At 44.7% G+C, this 19,194-nt stretch overlaps 1 long non-coding RNA gene across 1 annotated transcript in view; it reads right to left on the bottom strand.

The window, feature by feature from the left end:
- Window positions 1-1,165: 1,165 nt before the first annotated feature.
- The window catches only part of LOC147826283 (uncharacterized), a 58,269-nt gene continuing 40,240 nt past the window's right edge, over window positions 1,166-19,194 (bottom strand). Inside the window, exon 4 of the long non-coding RNA XR_015439413.1 lies at window positions 1,166-4,753. This is a non-coding gene — a long non-coding RNA (uncharacterized LOC147826283). The remainder of the gene's footprint in view (window positions 4,754-19,194) is intronic.

The following is a 19,194-nucleotide window of genomic DNA, read 5'->3' as shown; positions in this document are numbered from 1 at the left end:
AAGTTCTTCCCCTGTCTATTTCCTCCAGTCCGTGATATTCATCCTTCTGATTTCTGCTGAGGGAATCCTTCCCTTCTCCTAGGCAAAACTCCCTCTCACAATTGTGCTTTTGTATTTGCTGTAGTAACTCAGTCAATGTCTGCTTGGCCCACTGACCTGGCAGCTACAGGAGGGAAGGGTATGGCTTGCTTGCCTCTGAGTCTCCAGGGGTTGGCACCATGCCTGGCATGCCAATCCATGCTTTCAACCCATGCTTTCATGGAATGCAGAGCTTTCTTGCTCTGTTACAGTGGGAAACAATTACTCCATCAGTGGCCAAAGAGCCAGGCATCATATCTACTGGGCATGGGAAAATCATCAGATGCTTTTTTTTCTGGTTTAGATTTCGTCTTATTCCTTCAGTAAATCTAGAGAAGTATTCACATTTCATTAAACTGATTCAGATTGAATCTAAATGAGGGTTAAATATAATTTTCTAAATGTTATCTAGTTGTAATTCCTGTGTCTAAATTATAAATAAATGGTTGAAAGTGAGGCGATGGTGAGATTTGGCCCGGTGGTTTCAAGCCTTCCGCATTTGATACAGATAATCAGATTTGCCGCAGAAAGTGTCTGCGCTTGCTGACCTTGTGCTTGATTTTGGCCACTTTCTCTGCAGGCACATTCCAGACACTGACAATGCAGGAGATTTGGGAGTAGGAGCTTTGGGACGAGGGGTGGATCTGGTGGTGTCCAGAGACCCCAAGACACCTTCCTAGACTCCGAGAGGGGGAGAAGCAGGGTGGGTGCCGGGCAGTGTTGACCCAGGGACCCTGCACAGGGAACTCTGATGACCAGGTGGCTGTAGCAGCCAGGGAGTCCTTCTGGGCGGGTTTGATGAACATCCCTGGGAGGGCACAGCTCACTGCACTCAGCTGCCAGTCCTTGGGATAATAAAACCTCCCCCTGGATGCTAAGTCTGCTGTTGAAAAGTGATCAAAATAATCCTGAGGAACAGGTGGACGATAAATTAATCCTTCAGATTGCGCTGGGGAAGAAATTAATTCCTGGGCAAATGAGCAACAAAGAGGGCTCCCCTCCTCCTGCAGCCTCTGAGCCCTCTGAGATTTTGTTCTCCTGAAATCTAATTTTCATAAAACACTTCTGGGAAGTGCATGTTGCCAGCATAAGAATTTCTTAGCAGGAGTGCTAATATGAACGCCGTAATTCCTCAGTAAAGAGGTCTCTCTCTACACCAGGCCCGCGGCTGAAGAGGATGATATTTCAAGGAGGCCAGCAGCGCCTGCAGGAGCTGTTAACACCCAACATGCAGATGGGATGAGGACCAAGCTGGGGGGATTGGACCCCTAGGGTGGAGATAAACTTTATTTATAGGATAATTTGTACAAATACATAAAATCTTTATTTTCAATAGCTCACATTCTATGCCTGCCTAAAATATAAGCACTTTCCAGTTTTCCTCCTGAGGCTATGAGGCAAATGCTTCTGCAATGTCACCCTGGGGGTGATTTACAGGCAGGAAGCTGGTGGTGAGCCAGGTGACCACTGCAGACCACTAAATCGCTCCTCACAGTCTGAGCACTGACACCCTCCTTCTCCCAACCTGGCCAGGACTGCAGGAGACAGGACAGCTTCTCTTTGGGTGGCTGGATGTCAGGGGCCACCTCATCTCTGCCACCCTATTGCCACTTCAGTGGTTGGCCTGCCAGAATCTGAGTGAGGGAGGAAGCAGGGCAGGCTTCCTGTAGGAAGTGTTAGACCCTCACCCTCCAGTCTGTCTCCTTGCAGGTACACGTGACGACCCTGATCCCTGGTCTCTGAGGTAGGTGTGAGAATCAATGGGATCTTGCATGGAATATAGGAGTGTCCTCCCCACAGCCCACCCAGGTGGCCCAAAGGCCTGGGCACTGCCAGCCACTGACTCATGGAAGGCTCCTTGTCCTGGACAAATGCTTAAATCACTCCAAGTCTCAATTTCCTCACAGTAAAGTGAGAATCACATCCTCCTACAAGTTTGCACAGAAAGCAATGAAATTGTAGGTAATTAATTTGTAATTTGAAAACAAACTGCCATACAAACATAAACCACATCCTGTGCTAGAGGCCCCAGGGGACCCAAAAATTAAAAGATACAACCTCATACCCATTCTAATGCTTAGCATTAAAAAAAAGAGGAAAAAAAACCCACAAAAGAGAAAGTGCTGGTGAAGATGTGGAGAACATTCAACCCTAGTGTGCTATTGGTGGGAATGCAAAATGGTACAGCTGCTATGGGGAACAGTGTGGCAGTTCCTCAAAAGATTAAGGACGTGACTACCCTGTGATCCCTGGAAGTCCTGTCCTCAGTGCATACTAAAAAGAACTGAAGCCAAGGCATCAGGAGATATTTGCATACTCATGTGGACAGTGACATTATCCACAATAGCCAATGGTGGAAGTAACTCAAGTGTCCATCAGTGGACAATAGAAGTAACAAAAATGTGGTTTTTGCACACAGTGGAATGTCATTCAGCCATAAAAAGAAAAACCATTCCGACACATGCAATAAGAGGTGAACACGGAGAACATTATGCTCAAGGAAATAAGCCAGTCACAAAAGGATAGTACTCCACCTATGTAATCAGAGTCACAGAGACAGATCATAGAATGGTGGTTGGGGTCCTAGGGGGTCTTAGTGTTTGATGGGAACAGAGGTTGAGCTTTACAAAATGAGAACATATCTGAGGGTGGACAGAGGTGATGGCTTACAGCAACGTGAGTGTACTCAGTGTCACTAAACTGTTAAAAATGGTTATGGTTATGATGGGGAATTTCATGTTATCCATATTTTACACCAAAAAAAAAATCAGTTATAAAGTGAGGATCATGAGCTGGGAGTAATAACCTTAGTCTTAGAGCACTTGCCTGGTATACATAAGGCCTAGGATTTCATTCCCAGCATTGCCAAGAAAGGATGGAAAGAATGAAGGTGGAAAGAAAAGATAGTGGATGGTGAAAATACATTATCCTTTTTCCTTGTAAGCAAGAAAAGACCCTGTGACCAAACACATTTATCTTTTTCCCAAGAGAACAAAAATCATTTCCAACTCTGCAACTCTCTTCCTCACTTTTCTGCTCCTGTTACTGTGTGGGGTTTACAGCTTTACAGAAGATGGGGAGGTGGGACCTCCAACTTCTGCAAAGGCCTCAGGGGCCACATGGAAGCCTCCTGGCCCAGAACGGTGCCATGGTGTTTGCCCACAGTCCCTTAGGACAGAGCTCTCTGACACTGGCAATGAGAGCCTCAGAAGTGAGCCTGGGGACCATGGGCTCAGTTCCAGACATTAACAAGCCCTTCACAGGGATCTCAGCCAGTCTCCTCCCCAGGGAAGGAGAATGGCAGCCACTGGGGGCTCCTACTGAACCATGTCCATCTCCTAGGTGACAGGACCTGGCACCACCTCCCAGGGAAAACTCAGCATTAGAGAACTCCCTCCACAGCTGTGAGCCCTGTGCTGATGCTCTCAGGAAATGCCACATTGGAAGGGCTGTGCTTGGGTGGCACACAGTACATGGCCATGTGGTCATTGTCCAATTTGTACTGAGGTCCTTCTAATGAAAGAGCAGCTCTCACAGAGCTCAGACTTTTACCAGGATCTGCATAAGAAATGGATGTGGAACTAGTCTGTGCCTTTCAACATGCTTTGCAGACGCTGTCCATTCTGCTGCTCAGAATCACTCGATAGGAGCCAGAACTGCATATCCCTATCGGAGCAAATGACAGGAGAGAGTTTGTGTGAATTAACAGGGCAATTCCTCAATCAAAACTTTAGAGCTATGTTTGCTTTTGCAGCAAAACAGCCACTTTCACTACTAAATTATAGCAACTCCTGCCAGCCCAGGCCTCTGATCACTGTGTTTAGCTGCTCAGTTCACAATCTCTGTCTTTTTTCATTTTCCTTCCACAAGTATTCAGAGGGCATCTATGGCCTTTTTCTGCATGCATTATTTCATCTTTGCTGGGTCACTAGAGCATCTAGGAAGTAAGGGGCATGCAGGAACACACCAGCCAATGTGGACAATTTACAGGCCTTCTGCAAGGACTGCTCTGGCCGGGACCCACTGTGGCCCCCTGTGAGCTGTGAGGTACAAGAGCCCCCCAGTAAGTACAGGGCCTGGAGCCTTACAGATGCACTGGCTGCATGACCTCCAACAAGTCTTTAAACCTCTCTAAGTCTCAGCTTGCTCACCTGTAAAATGTGGGTATGAATTCCTACCTCATCAGGGCCACTTCTGTCTCAGGCTAGGGGTCTGGGACACCAGGGAAACTCCTGGCTAATGGAGGGCCTAGGGAGGGGGGAGTAGAGGGCCCCAGGCCTGACTTCTCCTAGAGGCCTGGAAGAGGCAGGGCCTGGCCCAGAGCCTGCTCCTCTCTGCTTCTCCCCGTACTTCCCTGCCTGTTCCAGCTTCCACAGGCCTCAGTTTCTCTGCAGAGACCTGGCCTGGCCAGGTTGCCCCAACGCACATGGGCAGGACCTGGACAAGAATCTCTGGGGATAATTCACAAGAAGCAGGATCTGGTTGGTCTCCAGCTGTGCAGGACCTGCAGCAGGGATGCCAGGGCAGAGTGCAGCAGGCTGTGCTCAGACCGGACTGCACGTGGAGGGCTGCCTTTGGAGTGACTGAAACGATGCAAAGTGCCAGGTGCAGGATGTGAGATGACGTTGGGACTCGGTCTGCTCTCTGCTTTTGTGTGAGGCACACTGGACCAGACCTGGTCAGGGTAGAATGGGAGTTAGTTACATGACAGCAAGAACTATGCCATTTTGTGACATTTTAAATTTAAAAACTAATGAACTTTACTTAGGTGTGATTTATTTACAGTAAACTGCGTTTGATAGAAGTGTACAGTTTAATGGCTTTGACTTCACATCCTGCAAAAGCTGTGGACTGTGCTATACCATTCCTGTTCCCTCCCCTCCTTGGGGAAGGTAGGCATGAAGCAAGCAGCTCCTGAAAAAGGTTGTCTGCTTCCTCCCAGCCTCCTCTCCCACCAACTGTGGCCGACCCCCAGCTGTGCCTGCGGATATTGCCTTGGGATGTCTTCCATTCCAAGCCCAACATACCTCAAGGTCTATCCTGTTTGCTGCTGGTCTGTCTCTGTCCCCAGAATGTCTACAGCCTAACAGGCCCTGGGTGAAGAGCAGAGTGGCCTCACATCACCACTGGGTTCCCACTGACAGCACCCTACACCAGGCTGGCCTCACCCTGGCTCCCGCACTGCTTTTCCTTGCTGGTCAGGCCAGGGAAGCCTCTGACCAGGTGCCCCTAACCCAGTGGATGTCACTTCCTCCCCTCTACAGAGCCCACTGCTCTCTCTTTCTGAAGTCCTGGACTCCCCTTACAACCACAGGGTAAGTACCTGCCTACCCTATCAGAAGCCATCAGAAACCCCACTCTCTGGGCTGGCAGCATCAAGTGTTGGCTTGAATCAAGCCTTAGTGAAAGACTGCATTCATACCAGGTCTCTCTTCACCAATAATTCTACATGATCTCCAGCTTCATGATAGACTTTCTATGAAATTTCCTTTGAACAGCTCAAAATTAGACACTTAATTTCCTCAGGTTTGTGTGCCATGGTTAATGGCTCAGTCTTGCTAGGTAATACCCCATGACAGTCACTTACAGAAAATGGAAGTGACTGCATGAGAACCCCATATTGTCCTGTTTGTTCACATATTCTATCAAAGACGCAAAACATTTTTTCAGTTAAATATTTTAGATAGGCCAAGGCTTCAGGCCCAGGAGGCCACCCTTCACTAGACACCCAGGAGTCAAATGATTTTGGGGTTCCCTGGAGCTTAGCCAAATCTGGCTTGTGGCAGCCACAGTGGCCCTCAATCTCAGGGGCCAGTGGGTCCAACAATGTGCCTTGCTTCTTTTTTTTTTTTCTGCCAGCAGATAGTAATGTATGTCTACTTAATTAAAGTTAAGGCTTCTAGTTAAATTGACTCATATGGGGCCAGGGATTTAGCTCAGTGGTTTCAATGCATGCTGAGCAATCGCAAGGACCCAAGTTCGACCCCCAGGACCAAAAAAAAAAATTGACTCATATGAAGTGGGGAGAGGAATCTGAGTGCCAATGCAAGCAGAACACATGTGAATAGATAGCAAGAGAAGACAGGACATATTTTATGGCTTACTGAGATGGCAACACAGACCCTTTGCTCTATACATGATCTTGGTGGTGATGTTTATACAGCACCTCACAATTTACATGAGCTTGCACACACATGATCCCTTACATCGAGGGTCTTTGACCATATGACCTCTACTCCTGTGCCGAGTGAGTTTCATCAGAAGTCAAGAGACCCAACTGCTTGTTCTACCCCAAGACCAGCTCTGTGCAAAGTTTGGCAAGTCTTTTCCATTTTATGCCTCCTTAAGCACACAACTGCCTCTCACTTCCTGTTCCCCAGGGAATAAGAGGCTGGAGAAGCACGAGGATGGAGTGGGTCGGCCTGGCTGTGGCTGCTCAACGCTGGGTCAAGCCTGCCTATGCTTGGCGCAGCTTGGAGGGCATCACTGAAACTGAGGTTTAAAATCAGGAAGAACATGCTACATTTCCCTGTTGCCATTTAGAGTCAACTAGAGATATTTCCCACTGATGACTTCACTAAAACTTACGAGGCTAAAAACAAAATGTTCAGCTCTGATGAAAGATTCTTCCAAATTATAGATGCTGCAGGGGCTGTGTGTGACAAGAGTGCTGGGTCTGTATGCTCCAGCTGCAGAGTACCAGTGAGGTCACCATGCCACTGCTCCTGTGTGCAGATGAGCAAACTGCAGCCCAGAGACACGAAGTGCTGCCTGTAGTCCCAGGGTAGCAGGGCTGGGGGAGAGCCAGGCCTTCTGACTCCAGCCTGAGTCCTTTCTGTTGCCTGTGCCTCTCAGAGGGGACGCCATTCCCAGGCCATGTGGCAGTGACCCTGGGCTCTTTGGACCCATGGCCTACACATACCACACCTTCTGGGCATCAATTCCTCTTGACATGTTTTAGAAAAATCACTGTAATTAGAGAAAAACACACAGAGCTGTCTCATGGAGCAGAATGAGAATCTCATAGACTTTAAAGCTGACACAAAGTTCTACAAATAGCTGGGTGTGGTGGCCTATGCGTGTACTCCCAGCATTTAGGAGGCTGAGACAGGAGGATCACTGTGCATTCAAGGCTATGTAGTAAGTTCAAAACCAGCCTGAACTACATAATAAAACCATAAAAAAAAAAGTTCTAGCCTTTTACCACAGTGTGGCCAGCACTCAGGTCTCATGCACTTTTACCCCATTGGCTCAGATGTCCTGCTCACAGTGCTTTATGGCAGTGTGGTTGGAACATCTTCTGAGTGGCTTGCAGTTTGGGTCTGAGTGGAGGGAACCAGGGTCGCTCGTGTTGACTGGCCCAGAAACATGGATGTGGGAAAACATCTAAGCTACCAGAATTAATCAGAGAAGATGTCAAAGTAAATCGTGGACATTAAAGTATAGTTTCTACTTCTTAAAAAGAAATCTACACAGCCTTTGGAGGTGAAGTGAATATATATTCAGGCTTAAATGAAGATTAAGAACTTTGTAGGAAGCAGCAAAGAGGAGATGAACCTTCTAGGCCTCTGTACCACTGCCCCCAGTGCCAAGGAGCAGAGCTGCCCCCAGTGCAGAGGTGAGCTGTGCAGCGCCAGCAGCAACCCCTGCCCTTTGAAATGAGAAGACATGTAAACAAGTCTCAAAACCACACTTCCCAGGCTGGGGATTTAGCTCAGTGGTTTCACTGCCTGCTGCACAAGCGCAAGGACCCGAGTTCAATCCCCGGTACCAAAAACAAAAAACAAAAAAAACCACACTTCCAGATCACCTAAAGCAAGCCCAAAGGGAAACAAGATGTAACACTCTGATACTCAACCACCTGGACTCCCTGAACTGGCAACAAAAGAGGATCTGGAAAAAATGAAATCGGAAATAATTTCTCAGATAACAGCAGAGATTGTGACCACAGTGCAAGACATGATTAATAAATCTAGAGAAGAGCTGAGGAACATGATGGAATCCCAACATAGGAAACAAATGGAATCCATAAAACAGATGCAAGGGCTGGGGATTTAGCTCAGTGGTTCTGCCACCTGCCACACAAGCACAAGGTCCCAAGTTCGATCCCTGGTACCAAAAAAAAAACAAAACCCCAACATAAAACAGATGCAAACAGATTTCCAGGAGATTGAAAACTCTGTTGAAAGTGTACACAGCAGAATGAGCCAATGTGAGGACAGAATTTCAGATATAGAAGATAAGACTGCAATTAGTGAACAGGAAAAGAAAAATTGCTTTAAAATTGTAAGAAATCAATCCAGCAGCTGCTAGATGATGCAAGGAAGAATAACATAAGAATGACTGGAGTCAATGAAGAAACAGAGAGTGCAGATGACATAAAAAAAACCTGTCCACAGAAGTCATGGCTGAAAACTTCCCAAGCAGGGGGAAAGAACTTGACATACAGGTAAGTGAGAAAAGCCCATCAGAATCACAGCAGACTTCTTAATGCAAACTCTCAAGGCAAGAAGAGCTTGGAGTGATGTATTCCAAGCCCTAAAGGAAAACAGCCTCCAACCTAGATGGATGTACCCTGAAAAACTATCTTTCAAAATTGATGGAGAAATAAGATACTTTCATGACAAAGAGCACTTTAGGAACTTCATGAATACCAAACCAGCACTCAAAAAATTTTAGACAATATCCTAGGAAAAGACAATGAGGATCACAACTCCAGGAAGCCCAGAAGAATGAATCCATTGGGTGTGACAAGAAATTAAATGCAAAGGAGGAGAATCCAACAAACAGAAAAAGTCATGACAATAAGTCAATATGTGCAAGTTATAACCATCAATGTTAATGGTCTCAATTCACCAATCAAAAGAAATAGACTGGCAGAATGGGTCAAGAAGCAAGATCCAACAATATGCTGCATACCAGAAACACACTTAATTCAAAAAGAAACTCATAGTCTGAAAGTTAAAGGGTGGAAAACAATACTCCATGCGATAGAAACCCCCCAAAAAGCAGGAGTAGCTATCCTCTTTGCAGATCAAGTGAATTTCAAATCAACACTGATTAAGAGAGACAAAGAAGGACACTACATCTTTGCAAAGGGAACAATCCAAGAGGAAGAGATGACCATCATAAATATATATATGCACCAAACACTAGTGCACCCATCTATACAAAACAAATACTAACAGACATGAAAAGTCATATATGCACTAATACAATAATAGTGGGGGACCTCAATACCCCACTGTCACAGATAGAAAAACTAGACAAAAAATAATTAATGAAATACTCAATACTAATGAAATACTCAATTGAACTCTTGAAAAAATGAACTTAACAGATGTTTACAGAGTCTTCCACCCCACAAAATCAGAATACACATTCTTTTCAGCTTCACAGGGGTCATTCTTCAAAATAGATCACATACTTGCTCATAGAACCTGTTTAAGTAAGTGCAAAGGAATTGAAGTTATCCCCTGTATATTACCAGACTACAGTGTGATGAAATTGGAGATCCACAGAAAAAGAAACCACAAAATTTCATAAACACATGGAAATTGAACATCACACGTCTGGATAACCAATGGGTCACAGAAGAAATTAGAGAAGAAATCAGACAGTTCCTTCAATTAAATGACAATGACAATATAACATATCGGAATCTATGGGACACAATGAAAGCAGTCTTACAAGGGAAATTCATAGCAGTGAATACTCATATTAGGAAAATAAACCAAGCCCAATTAAACAACCTGATGCTGAACCTCAAGCTTCTAGAAAAAGAAGAGCAGGACAACCCCAAAGCTCATACAAGGGAGGAAATTATAAAGATCAGAGCAGTAATCAATGCAATGGAGACTAAGGGAATGACACAAAAAAATCAATGAAGCAAAGAGCTGGTGCTTCCAAAGAATAAACAAAATCAACAAACCCTTAGCCAACCTTATCAGAAAAAGGAAAGAAAAGGCCCAAATCGATGCAATTAGGAATGAAAAGGGTGAAATTACAACAGACCCAGCAGAAATCCAGAGGATCATCAATACGTACTTCAAGAACCTATACACCAATAAGGTTGAAAACACAGAAGAAATGGACAGATTTGTAGATATGTATGAATTACCAAAGTTGAACAAAGAAGACCTAAAAATTCTACACAACCCAATATCAACCAATGAAATTGAAAACATAATTAAAAACTTACCAACTAAGAAAAGCCCAGGTCCTGATGGCTTCACTTCTGAATTCTACAAGACATTTAAAGAGGAACTACTGGCACTACTGTTTAAACTCTTCAATGAAATTGAAAGGAAAGCAATACTCCCAAATTCATTCCTGGAAGCAAGCAACACCTTGATCCCCAAAGCAGAGAAAGACCCAACTGAAAAAGAGAACTATAGGCCAATCTCACTAATGAACATAGATGCAAAAATCCTTAATAAGATACTGGCAAATAGAATGAAGAAGATCATACACCCTGACCAAGTGGGATTCATCCCAGGGATGAAGGGATGGTTCAACATATGCAAATCAATAAATGTAATACACTGTATCAATAGAGCCAAGGACAAAAACCATATGATTATCTCCATAGATGCAGAAAAAGCATTTGACAAAATCCAACATGCATTTATTATTTAAAAAACCCTACAAAAAGTTGGAATAGATGGTCTCCACCTCAATCTGATAAAAGCCATCTATAAAAAAAACAACAGCCAATATCATACTACCAACAGCCAATATCATACTAAAAACTGAAATCCTTCACACTAAAATCAGGAACATGACAAGGATGTCCACTATCACCACTCCTGTTCAATATAGTTTTGGAAACATTAGCCACGGCAATTAGACAAGAGAAAGAAATAAAAGGAATAAAGATAGGAAATGAAGAGTCAAACTGTCATTATTTTCACATGACATGATAATGCATGTAGGAGACCCCAAGAACTCCACCAAAAGTCTTCTAGACTTAACAACCAAATTCAGTAAAGTTTCTGGATAGAAGGTCAACACACAGAAATCAATAGCTTTCCTCTACATGAACAACAGACTCACTGAGAGAGAAATAGGGCAAACAATTCCTTTCACAATAGAATCCAAAAAACTGAAATACCTAGGAAGCAACCTAACAAAATAAATCAAAGACCTCTTCTCTGAAAACTGTAGCACTCTGAAAAGAGAGATTGAAGATGATATCAGAAAATGGAAAGACGTTCCCTGTTCCTGGGTAGGAAGAATCAACATAGTGAAAATGGTCATACTTCCAAAACTGCTATATAGATTCAATGCAATCCGAATTGAAATCCCAGCAGCATACATCATGGATCTTGAGAAAACAATCCAAAAATTCATTTGGAACAAGAAGGGACCCAGAATAGCAAAAGCAATTCTAGGCAACAAAGACATGGCAGAGGGTATCGCAACCCTCAACTTGAAACTATACTGCAAAGCTACTGTGATAAAAACAGCATGGTACTGGCAAAGAAACAGACCTGAGAACCAGTGGAACAGATTAGAAGATGCAGAAACAACTCCAGACACACTCAGCCACCTCATCTTCGACAAGGGAGCCAAACACCCTCACTAGAGGAAAGATAACCTCTTTAATAAATAGTGCTGGAAAAAAATAATAATAAATGGTGCTGGAAAAATTGGGTTTCAACTTGTGAAAGATTAAACCCCCCCAAAAAAAGAAAGATTAAACCCATATCTCTCCATATATTAAACCTACATCTCTCACCATGCACTAAACTAAAATCAAAATGGATTAAAGATCTAAATATTAAAACAGAAATGCTGAACCAGCTGGAACAGAAGTTAGGTAGAACTATTGAAGACATTGATGTAGGAAAAACATTTTAATTTTATGAACAAAACCTCAGTTGCCAGTGAACTAGCACAATCAACAAGTGGGATCTCTTCTTACTAAAAAGCTTCTGCACAGCAAGAGAAACCACCAACAGTGTGAAGAGACAACCCACAATGTGGAAAAATTTTCACCTGCTATTCCTCAGACAAAAGTCTACTATCTAGAATCTATAAAGAACTTTAAAAAATCAGACTTCCCAAATTTAAGGACCCAATCCAAAAATGGGCATCTGAAATGAACAGACATTTCTCAGACAAAGAAGTAGAAATAACAAATAAACATATGAAAAAATGTTCAACATCACTGGTTATTTGAGAGATACAAATGAAAACAATGCTGAGATTCCACCTCACCCAAGAAAGAATGGCTGCTATCATGAAAACAACCAATAACAAATGCTGGCGGGGCTGTGGGGAAAGAGGAACACTGCCCCACTGCTGGTAGGAGTGCAGACTGGTGCAACCACTGTGGAAATCAATAAGGAGATACCTCAAAGAACTAGGATTGGAAGTCCCATTTGACCCAGCTATTCCGCTGTTGGATATCTTCCCCCAAAGAATTAAAAGAATCATACCACAGCTATATATGTGTGCCCATGTTCATAGCAGCACAATTCATTGTGTTAGCTAAAACTTGGAAACAACCCAGTTGTCCATCAACTGGAGACTGGTTAAAGAAAGTGTGGTTTTTTAATAAAATGGAGTATAACTCAGCCATAAAGAATGAGAAACTAGAGACATTTATAGCTAAATGGATGCACATTGAGGTGATATTCAAGTGAAATAAATAGGACACATATGCGTAAATACTGAATCGTTTCTCTAGTGTGAGAAACTGAAATTGTAAATAAGGACTAAAAGGTATAATAGATAATGTGAAATAGGAAGAAAAGTTGCAAAGGGGAAGGGAAAGTGGGAGGAGTAGGGGAAAGGAAAGAAGGGAATGGAATTAATATGAGAAAGAAAAAATGGAAACAAAGTCTTTGTAGATAGGGAGGGTGGAGGGGTTGAAGGGAGGGCAGGGGAATGGGTAAAAAATGAGAACCAAGATGGATTATGTAAAGGTGCAAATTTCCGAAGATGAATGTCATTATATTGTATACTTTAAATGTACCAATAAAAATTTTTTTAAAACTGGTAAGGGTGGAACAAGCCTGGATTACTGGGGTCACAAGAACACAGCACCATTAGCTCCAGAGTCCACAGCTGTTCCCAGGAGTCAGTCCTCCTGTGGTCCTGGGACCCATCCCCGCAGAGCCCGGGATGAGAGATAGTTCACCCAAGAAAACGATCATGGACTACCACCATTAAGACACACAAGGGAAATCCCACAGAACCATCAGCAGCCCATAGTTCTGACCACAACACAGCTACCTTAGAACTCTGTAGTACAGTGCAGTTAGCAGTGGCCTGGCAGAGGGCAGATGAGGTGACAGGAGGGCATGTGCCAGGCTTAATGAGCATCAACACTAGGGTTGGAAACAAGAGGCAGATTCCACAGGTGCCTGCAGTGTCGGCCTGGAAGAAGTCAAGATCATGGCCAAGCTCAGCTTTGGCCACTGGGCACAGGCTGAGCCAAAAGTCAGAGAAGGTGAAGCTGGGAAATGGGACCTAAGCACTCACCTGGGGAGGGCAGGACATGAACACTGACTTCTGGAGGGTGGGACATGGTCCCCAACCTGAGAAGTGCAACCTCACTTGCACACAGAGCTGTGGGGCTGAACACAGACTGGACGGGCTGAGGGAGGAATGGAAGGCAGAATTGGGTCCGTAAGCATTGGCCTCCCTTTGAGAAACGTGGTAAGGAGGGGTGGGGGTTCCAGGGCAGGACTGGATGCTGTCTATGGCTTTCCTGTGAGTCAGGAGTGGAATGATGTTGAGCCCTGGTCCAAGGCCATGTCGCTCCTCCAGCTCCAAGGCTGTGTCCCTCCTCCAACTCCTGCCCTTTCACTTGCTTGCAGGGCTGAGATGTGCATCTGAACCTATCCCCTTGCCCTCCACCATCCAACGCCTCAGTGTGGCCTTTTCCCCTTCACAAGTTCCTGGCTCTCTCTAAGTCCCACTGCTGGAGGCACGCTGCTGACCCCAGAGTTTACATCTCAAAGCAAGAGAGCCACCGCTCCCACTTTTGAAGAAAGGAAACCCTGAGACTAAGATGGGGGTGGTGGGTAGGGCAGGAGGCATGTGGCAGGCACAGTGGCCTTCTTGGTCCCAACTGGTGGGTCCTTCTAAAACTACTACAGTATTCAATGGATTGCTACAGGATGAGACAAAATTCCCATTCTAACATAGACAGGCAATTTGGAAATGGTTTTGTATCGGGGCCCAGTATCCTTGGCTAAAGCCTAGGATGCACCATAAAGGAGGGTTTTTCTTCTGCAGCAGCAGGATGTCAGAAGCCAGGACAGTACACCAGGGGAGAATGAAACCACAGCATGCCAAAGAAGAGCCTAAAACTGTTATAATTATGGGTGCAATTGTTAGCCAGCCTCCTAATGGAGGAGCACAATGGAGCCTAGCTACATTTCCTTAACATGGGGATCTGTGCCGCCTCAGGCCCTGTCCCTACTGCAACCTGCATGGCCTTGCCTTTGTCAGGACTTCTCACAGCCTATGCTGATAATTTTTCTTATTAATATTTAATATATGTGAATTGTGCACATTTTATAAAATACATTCATGGTACAAAAGGAAAAAGAAGAAAATAATAATCATCTGTAATCCTCACCACCCCACAAAACTCACTAAAGGCAAACAATTGCATGCATACAATTCCCTTTTTATGTGAAATATATATCTATATATATTTAGATATAAATATAGATATATATCATTATTAACACCAACACCAGCACTGCTCTTAGAAGACAGCTGGCTCTGTTAGGAAAGACAGAGGAATATGAGAAGTCAGTGGAAGCTGGGAGCATCCCTAGCTCCCCTATACGGGAGAGCTGTTGGTGGGGGGCTGTGAATATCCCAGGAAAGGGGATCCATTGTTCCAAGAGAGGTGAGGGAGAAGGAGGGGGAGAGAAGGAAGGAGCATAGGGTACAAGACTGCATCTTCTGTGTGATTCTTCACAACCCCTAAATTCTCAATAAAGTTGGCTGAACTCAAAAACTCTTAGGTGTGGCTGACAATGTGTAGCTAAAGGGTACAGTGTGTGCTTAGCATAGCAAAGCCTTGGGTTCCATTTCCAGCCTTGACAGAAAATAAAGTAAAAGAAAGGTAGGGAAGGAAAGAAAGAGAAGGGAGGGAGGGAGGGAGGAGAGCCGGTGCTAGTGACTTCTTTGTTATGGAAATAAGAGGTGAGGAACCCAGGTCTGAGCAATCTGTAAAGAAGCCCAGAAGCAAAGTTCAGAAGCATGGAGGACCTTGCTCCAGCTTGCACCCCAGAAATTAGCGGAATCTTAGAGAGAACCAGGGGCTGGTAGGGCTTCATCTAGCACTCAGCACTGAGGAGGCCAGTTGCCAACTTCTGAATCATGCACACCCACCTAGAGACCTCCTTGCAGAAGCACATCACTCAGAGCTTACACATACTCTAAGTTGTGACGGCAGCCTCCTTCCGCTTCTGCACCTGTAGCCTGTGCACAACAGCCTGGACTGGAGTAGTGATCGTATAAGCTGAAACCTGCAAATGACTAATGGGAAAATCATGACTATTTCATGACTTTAAAACTCTCCAAAGCAGGGATTAGGGCACAACTCTTCTGCATCAGTTATGAATCAGGAGATGAAAAACATAGAACTGGTATTTATCTGGCACACTATAATTTAAAACATTAGCAATATTAACAATTGAAGGGTTTTAGTTCTTTGTAAAAAGCATTATAAGAGGAGGTTGGCTGCCCTGGTCTTGCCTCATGGCTCCCTGCATGGATTGATTTCATGCTTTCTATACCAAGGGCATAAGAAGGAAAACTGCATTTGGAATTCTTTATTCATGGTCTCACTTGAGTCTCTCCCCTTCTGTTTTTTCTCCCTAGTTTTGGCATTTCCTCTCCTGTTTGAGGTCACATAGCCTCTTTACCCTCAGTTTCCACTTCCATAAGTTTCTCATTCTTGGCCCTGTTTGAGGACCTGTGAAACCAGGTTCCAGAGAGCAGCCAGTCAGATGGAGCCCAAGTCACCAAAGGCTTAGGTGAGCTGGGCTTGTCCTCTAAACAATGCCGGGGATTTAGCTCAGTGGTGCTGCTGCCTGCCTCAAAAGCCCAAGGTCCTGAGTTCAACCCCTGTACCAAATAAATAAATAAACAAACAATGACAGCAGGGACAACTCCTTAAATTAAAGCCATAAATCATTGTCTGATTCCAAAAGCCCAGACACCGTTAAATGTGGAGGAATAGTTTCCAGGAAGGTATCTTTGCTGAATTCTGCCTATGAAAGGGCACAGTGGAAAGGTACCATCAGCACTCCATTGTCAAGGGCCCATGAAGATGGCACCAAAGGACTATCAAAGGAAACACCAAGGGACAATCAGGGAGCAGGATACATGGACAAAGGAAGAAGGCATCAAACTGAAACCCAGCTTCTGCCCAGAGAGGGGAAGTACGGAGAGTGATGGGTCTCCAGGGACAGAGCACTGTGCTGGGAGCTCAGTCTCACCAAGTGGCATTCCTCCTGTGCCTCTTTAGAGGAGATACCTGTCTGACCTCAGTTGGAACATGAGAGTATTCTCATTTCTTTTGAGCAGGGGTGCTTTATTGTCATTGTCTATAAAATGGAGACGACCGGCCCCAACTCAGCGTAGGTAGCCAATGAGCATCTTTGAGGCCTTAGGACAAATACATCATTTACCTTGGGAACAGAGGCCCAGCAGGTGTGGAGAAGAAGTGAGCACCACTTGGAGGCCAGAAAATCTCACAAGTCTCCCGTGTACACTGATGCAGGCAGCTGGAGACAGAAACTGTTTGTTTTGCTCTGATAATGGCTCCCCCAACAAATGCTTAGTAGCTGCTTCCGGGAGTTCACAGAGCAGAGGCAGAAGATGGAAGGTTCTGGGAAGAATTCAAGGAGATTTGAGGAGGAAATCAAATGCTTCTTGTGCATGAAATCCCAGAAGCAACCTGATTTGGACTTGTTATGATTCTGCCTTTTGCTGCTTCTAATGGGCTCCTTCTTAGGGGAAAAAAAGAAATCAGAGACAGCTAATGCCATGGAAATGAACTCTAAATGCAGAACTAACAGAGAGAAGGCTCAGGCTACTCACAGGAGATCATGCACCAAAAGCACGCTGCAATTTGCTCAAGTGCTGCTCTCCTGGCCCTGTATTAGGGGTCTGAATAGCATGGAGGCACAGGAAGGTAGCCCCAAGAAAGTGATTTTCCAGTCCCTGAGCTTTGGGGTAGCTGCAGAAGCTGTGACCCTGACACTGCTCTGAGGCTTCCATTTCTCCTTGGCGGTCACTGATCTTTTCCTCCAATTAAGAAAAAAGATCCAAAAAGTCTGATAAAGAATATTATCTGGTTTATGAATTCATTCACATGAAAAATTGCAAAAGCACAGAAATTAAGGCATGCTTAAGAGTTTAATGGCTATGAGTACTTAAATTAGAGTAAATAAAATTATTTCTAGCTCACATGTGAAATTACTACATCTACACAGAGACAGAGGTATTGTTTTTTAGTTTGTTTAAGGTCACAACTTCCCACCCATGCACCACATACCACCGCCAGCAGTGGTAGAGAGGCAGCGTCCTTGACAGTAAGAAGGTAAAGTCCTTGGCTTCACTCTCTCCCATCTACAAAGACAGAACACATGGAGACAGCACCTGGGAATCTTTATTTCTAGGAGCCTTGTGCTGTTGTGCTCACTAAGTTTTGCACTTGCTGCTGAGAGAGGATCTGGCAGGCCAGTGCTGGCCCACGAAGGAGCTCACCCACTCCTGGCCTCACCTGCTCCAGGGCTGGATCCTCTGCCTTCAGCAATGGCTTCCCTGTCTACAGGTTGCAGTGATGCAATGATGGCAAACCTTGTAGAGATGAGTGTCCAAACTGCAATCCAAAACCTACCTATTTATCACAAAGTGGCAACACTGCAATTACACTTGAATACCGAGGTTTTAGTTTAGAAAAAACAACTCACACATTAACATCTTTTGTCTTAAAAGAAAAACAAATAGCATATGTGCTATAGGTTCACCACCACTGGCATATGGCCTCAGAGCTGCTTCCCAGAAGCTTACAGATCACATGGGCTTGGGGAAGATGGTGAGCCTCCCACAGGCCTGGCCAGCTGTGGGTTCTGCCCCAGAGCAGCCTAGACAACTGTCCCCAGATTCTGGATCTCAGCTTCAACCCTCAGGAGGCTCCTGTCCTATTCTGTCTGTCCAGAATGGAGGGGAAGCCTGAGGCCAGGATCTCTGGGTTTAAAACCGAGAGAGTCCTGGTCCAGGGATGTACCTCAGTGGCACTGAACCTACCAGATAAGTGAAAGGTACTGAGTTCGATCCCTGATACTGGGGGGAAAAAAAAGAAAACCAAAAGAATCCCAAGCAAGCCAGGAATTGTTCATCCTACTGTCAATCAATAATCAATCATGAACCCTCGTGTGTGTGTGTGTGTGTGTGTGTGTGTGTGTGTGTGTGAGAGAGAGAGAGAGAGAGAGAGAGTTTACTGGGGATTAAACCCAGGACCTTTGCACTTAGCTACATCCTGAGACTTTTTCTTAAGTTTGAGAGAGGGTCTTGTTAAACCACTAAGTTGCCCAAGTTGGGCCTGAATTCACAATCCTGCCTCAGCCTCCCAGAATCCTGGGATTATAGTCATGTACCACTATGCCCAGCTAATAATGAAGCTTTTGATTAGCTTTACTTGGAGTTCTTAAGGATTGCAAGTTGAGAATCCGAGATTTCAGTTAGCTCTGAAATAAGTGTTCCAACAAAAGGCAGAGGTGGAGATTCCCATGGAACCAGCAGAGGGTTGGTCTGAGTTTGGGTCTTGTTGAAAACTCAGGTTGGCTGATTAGGCTGCAGGTGGGAGACTGCAGAGAAAGTTTTTTCCTATCAATTGAAGGAAAGATCCTCAAGATGGGTACTCTGGAGGATCCTGGAGTTGCTCAGTCATACACTCAGTCAGTTCACATTTCAAAATGACAACTGGAGTCATCAAGTGGAGCTGCCTGGCTTTGAGCTGGTCCCACACTGCCTGGTGACACAATGACACCTCAGCAAGACTCATCAGAGGCTGAGAAAACATAGTCATGACTTGGTTATTCCACACTCAGAGAAAAGAATCAGAGTGAGAAG

This window comes from Heterocephalus glaber, unplaced genomic scaffold (assembly GCF_053883595.1).
Source record: "Heterocephalus glaber isolate CG9 unplaced genomic scaffold, H.glaber_assembly_v1.0 deba00001472, whole genome shotgun sequence".
NCBI classification, from domain to species: Eukaryota; Metazoa; Chordata; class Mammalia; order Rodentia; family Bathyergidae; genus Heterocephalus; species Heterocephalus glaber.
The sequence above is the reverse complement of the archived record's forward strand: the minus strand, read 5'-3'. Positions and strand labels throughout refer to the sequence as shown.